Source organism: Gavia stellata, chromosome 5, assembly GCF_030936135.1.
Source record: "Gavia stellata isolate bGavSte3 chromosome 5, bGavSte3.hap2, whole genome shotgun sequence".
In the NCBI taxonomy this organism is placed as follows: domain Eukaryota; kingdom Metazoa; phylum Chordata; class Aves; order Gaviiformes; family Gaviidae; genus Gavia; species Gavia stellata.
The window spans coordinates 32520109-32526108 of record NC_082598.1 but is presented as its reverse complement, the minus strand read 5'-3'; positions in this window follow the sequence as shown (position 1 = coordinate 32526108).

The window sequence follows — 6000 nt, the reverse complement described above, 5'->3', positions numbered from 1 at the left end:
GTCTTACCTGGCAGTTGTTGCATCAAACTTGGACAGTGTGGAGACTTGCAGTTTTTATTAATGTAAATTATACTTTCAAGTCACAGATTTAAAAACTTTTTAGATTTTATTTTAAGATCATATGTGTAAAAGAAAAAACGAAATACCTTTTGCAACACAGTGATAATATTTTAAGGTGTTATAACACATATTGTATAAAAATATTGATAATGTATCTACTTTTCAAACAGCAACAAGTCATTAATTATAAGCTCAGAAGAAATGCCTGCAAGGACCAGTTTTTAAATAGTGTAGGATGGTGACTTATCCACAGCAATACCATTATAGTCATGCTTTTGAGAGATACTTGTGTCAATTTGAGATTTATTTGAAGAAGCTAGAAATCCATAGGTTGTAAGCAAATTAACCTCAGAAATTTTGATTTGGATGTGACTTTTGTTTAAAACAACTAATCAAATATGAAATCTGAGTTTTATACTTATTAAAAGCGCAGTAGGTCTTAGCTCCCTTGTGAATCATCTATTCATAGTATTATCCCCCGAATCATGAACAAACTATGAATATCTACAAAAACTTTATTTTGTAGTGAGGCATGGCTATTAGAGGCTTCTGAATTTATACCGTAATTGTGCTTTCTACATGTTTTATATAGACATGTATATATAATTTTATTTTACTAAAATATACTGTCTAACACAGAAACTTCAACAGCACACAAACAGGTCAAAAATCAATTGCCAGTGTGTCATAAGTACACTATTGACTGTAGAGAATGATACCAGAATGCTATTGAATATTGATTTTAAGTTCAGGCATCTCTTCAACAATCAGTAGATACATGCTCTGTCACTCTTGAAGTAGAAACAGCATGCTTATTTTCTTACCTATAATGTTTCCTAATTGTCATAAATAAGCTCCTTGGTACGCTGCTTTTATGTATTTTTTTCCCTCTCCTCTCTCTTTTTTTTGTTCAGTGTTGTTACTTTTATAGCATACATTACTCATTTTATGGCACAGTAATTGAAATACAGCTAAAGTATATTTTACTTTTTTTTTACGTTGTGGAGTGTAGAAAATACACAGTGGAGGGTTTGCCTGTGTGTGATGCTATGTTGCTGAAACTCACAACTTGGATTACTAAGTGAATTATACTGTTCGTGTGGAATCTACAGTGGCTTGTTGCTTTCAGTATTAACCGAGTTTGAGTGTATATTTAGGCATATATCCTCAATACCCATTGGCATCTTCATTTTTTTCCCACTGGTTTTGAGATAACATTTTTTTTTAGAAAAGGGTGGAGTCAGGACATAAAGACCTTTGTTTAGCTGAAATAATGATACAATGGGGGACTTGATTCCTCTGTTTATTCCAAGTCATCATAAGTTGTAGATGCCTTTAGTGCCTTTCAGTTCTTTTCCATTGCAAGGCTCTATCACCAGTCTTGAGCAAATAATATGATAAATGATTCAAGTGAACAAACAGTACAGTGAATAAAATTGCAGCAGGAAATCTTTACCAACAAATATAAAGCAAATATAAATATATTTTTGCAGATAGTAATTCTTACACTTTGAAGAATCTGCCTCATCATAAAAAGAGTAGAAAGGAAAATTCCTTCTCAGAAAAAAGAATTTCTTAGATAAGAATATGTTATCTTTATCTTTAGACAGAACTGGGTTTCCAAGGAGTCAGATAATCAGAGTATGCTGATATACCTGACCTAGAAATTTAAACTGCAATATTAAATTCATTCCCTCCCTGGTACAGAGGTTCCACTTTAAATTGTATAGATGCCAGGTTGCCTTGAAAATATTTCCCATGGATCTCATGAGATGATGTCCCAGGAACTTGACTTTTAAGGCAAGAATGACTCACTGTCTATAGACTGAATGCATAAGACAGAAAGTAGGGGTAAAAGTTACTTGCTAACCAATTTTGTCAGTGTTTCAGAGAGTAGAGTATTTCAGTGGTATTTTCTAATATGGTAAAGTAGAACTTTATTTCCTTTTCTTTTGGCAGTAGATACTTCATAATTACAGCTAATTATAATTAAAGGATGCAATGAATGTCACCTTTAAGCATAAATATCTTTTAACTTTTTTGCTTTTAACTTTTATCCATATTAATTCAGACCAGTTAGCCTTTCTCAGGAGCAATGCTGCTCATCATTAAATGGGTATAAGTTTAAATTGCACTACTTTACATTCTCCTATACTAAGTATAATGCAGACAGTGAAGAGCCCACAAGAAAAAATTTTGTATTCACTAGGTGAAATATCTTCCCATACAGAGGGCTCAGGAAGAAACTTAGCAGTTTAATTTTTTTGGTCTGTCTGAAATTTAAGAGCCTGTATGGTAAAATGAGATGCTTCTTACATAAACAAGAAGATCAATCTGAGCTCTCTGAGGGAAACATATTATGAATTATAGCAGTTGCTCTGCTTTTTTTTGTCTGTTACATTGATTTATGCACTATAAATGTTTGATTTCAGTCTAGATATATGAAAATGGGACTAGCGTAACATAGTACACATAGATTTTATTTAGTTTAGCAGGCCATAACATCACTAAAATTTTGGGTTTAAATACTTACTGATTGCAAAAGCCAGGCATATTGCTCTAAAACAAAGCAGTAAGCCTATCCCTAGAGTTAAAAAAAGATACCAATTTTTTTTATCTTTAGATCTTGTAAGCAAATTAATTGCCTTTTAGGCCTTATAATTCCAAAAGGGGTTGATTACCCACTCTCTTCCAGTGTTTCAAATAGATAAATAAAAATTCTTATCCAGTCATAGAGTCCTGAAGAGGTGGGCATTACTTTTCCAGCCTAGTTGTACATATTATAAGTTTACACATGAACAGCACAATATTTCATTTCTGATAATGAATGGCATTGTAGGCTCAGGGAAAAACAGTACTTTGGATCTGACATTTCTCTTTGTCACACAACCATTTGTAGTACTTATTGTCAATATTTTGTTATGTTTTCCCACAATGGCTTAGTGAAAAAAAAAGAACCCACTGATGTTTGAACATGTGCTTGATGTACGAGTGTGGAAGAGGTCAGAGTTGACTGAAGACCTTGTGCCTGGTTACGGGGGTAGAGGCTTCAGATGGGAAGAAGTCTACGCTATTTTGGCAAAGCTCAAAGCAAGCTTTACATACACTAAGAAGCTTTGAGGAGGAATTGTGCTTCATCAGGCAGCCTAACAAGTAGCTGTGCAATGCTTCACTACTCTGGTAGCAGTTTCCAGTGATGAGCATGCAAGGTGAAGCCCTTCTAGAGAATTTAGAAACAGAGTATGGTAGTCGCTGTACTTCCAGTAGCTAGAATCTGTGTGCAGATTGAGTGACTGACTCTTAATGCTCACTTTAGAAGCCAAAGATAATTCACATCTATCATTTTTATCAGTCTGGTTGTTTTTCTTCTTTTTGCCTTTTCTTTGTGAGGTGTCATAAATGCAGTATTTGAAGTTCTGTCTTCTCTGAGGTGTAGAAATAGTGTTATTACCCTTCTTTATGTCGTGGTTTAAGCCCAGCTGGCAACTAAACACCACACATCTGCTCGTTCACTCCCCCCCTGCCCCAGTGGGATGGGGGAGAGAATAGCAAAAGTAGAAGCAAGAAAGTTCATGGGTTGAGATAAGAACAGTTCAATAAGTGAAATGAAATAAAATAATAGTAATAATAATGATAATAATAATAAAAATTGTAATGAAAAGGAAAATAACAACAACAACAAATAAGAAAGGCAAGTGATGCAAATGAAAACAATTGCTCACCACCCTCTGACTGATGCCCAGCCCAAGCAGTGGTCTCCCAGCCAGCTTTCCCCCTAGTTTATATACTGAGCATGACATCATATAGTATGGAATATCCCTTTGGTCAGTTGTGCTCAGCTGTCCCAGCTGTGTTCCCTTCCAACTTCTTGTGCACCCCCAGCCTACTCGCTGGTGGGGTGATATGAGAAGCAGAAAAGGCCTTGACTCTGTGTAACCACTGCTCAGCAGTAACAAAAACATTTCTGTATTATCAACACTGTTTTCAGCACAAATCCAAAACATGGCCCCATACTAGCTACTATGAAGAAAATTAACTTTATCCCAGCCAAAACCAGCACACTTTACAATATGATACTTTTGACTATGAATTTTGAAAATTATTGCTATTCTTATCTGTGCCAAACACGTGTCCTGGTTTTGGTTGAGATAGAGTTAATTTTCTTCCTAGTAGTGGGTATAGTACTGTGTTTTGGATTTAGGATGAGAATGATGTTGATAACGCACTGGTGTTTTAGTTGTTGCTGAGCAATGCTTACACTAAGTCAAGGACTTTTCAGCTTCTTACACTGCCCTGCCAGGTGCACAAGAAGCTGGGAGGGGACACAGCCAGGACAGCTGACCCAAACCGGCCAAAGGGATATTCCATGCCATAAGACGTCATGCTGAACAAAAAAAACAAAACTGCGGGGAGTTGGCCAGGGGAGTGCGACCGCTGCTCAGGAACTGGCTGGGCATCAGTCAGCAGGTGGTGAGCAATTGCATTGTGCATCACTTGTTCTGTATATTCTTCTATCATTATTATTGCTATTTTCTTCCTTTTCTGTCCTATTAAATTGTTTTTATCTCAACCCACGAGTTTTACTTTTTCTCCAATTCTCTCCCCCATCCCACTGGGGAGGAGTGAGCAACTGGCTGTATGGTGTTTAGTCTCTGGCTAGGGTTAAACCACAACACCCTCTTGGTTCCACTTACCTTTTTTCCGGTTCACCACCAGCCTTACTTTTCCTGGTTCCTTTGATGATTTCTAAAATTGTTTTTCCCACTTAACAACTGACTTTTTATTCTCAATTTATTTATGAGAACCAGCTTGCATTTTGAAATAAAAAATTGCTGTATGCTTATTTTACCATTCATAATACTAGGATTTTTAAAGTTCACAGTTTCTTTATCTTCACTGGCATTTGTGTGAATAAATGATGCTGTGTAACCATTCTCTGAAGTTTGTAATGAAAACATTAAGTAAAAAGAGACTCACAATTCCTGCATCCGATCAGGTATTTCATTAATCAGTTCAGCAAATTATCCTTATATGATGTCATAGGTAATCCACTGGAAATTAATTTTGCAAAACATTTATAAGCACTAGTGTAAATGTTTTATGAAACCATGTTTGCATATTGTTCTTAGTTCTATTGTTAATTTTTAGGTTGTTATTTTCCATTTTGCATTTCATTAGACGGACGATTATTATTTGAAACAGAGTTGAAACAGGTATGTGAAGTGTTTATATTTTACCTCTTTTTCCTCAGTTAACTTTCTGAAAGGATCCTGATTTGTTGACCAGCATTTCTGCTAAACAACTCCGCCTAAATTAATGAAGTATTTAGTTATTGCTGCTTACTTTCATAGGCCTACTCCACTGCTCTTAATCAAAAGCTTATTATATATGTTAGCTAATTCCCGTAATTCCCTGAAATGTGTATTTCCTATGCTTGACTTGTATTTCTTCAGCCTCTCTTAACTGTTCTTTTACCTGACTTCATAGGGACTATTTTTCATGATCTCTCATGAGTTATAAATTGAAAACAAATACAAACCCAGGAATTCAGAATCATAGTGATACTCTGCTGATTTGAAGGCTTATGGTTGTGTAAGATTGCACAGTAGGTTTATGTTCACCAGATTCCTGTCTCCAGCGATATATTTATGTCATGCAACAAAAGAATCCCAACCAAATAAAATCAAGGCTTCAAGAAAATATTCTTTCATTGATTAGTCAGTGAGATTTTGCTTGCCAGCTTCTTTTCTGTATTTATATAGTACTAACTTTTAAAATTATCTGTTTTAAATCTTAAGAACACAAACTACCTGCTTATTCACTCTGATTCCAAAACTGTAGCACATCTTATAGTGCATACTTAAAAGTTTTGGACTGTGTTTTTCACAGTTATCAGTGTACCTTCCAGTAATGCATTATTAGGCCAATGTTTTTTATTTC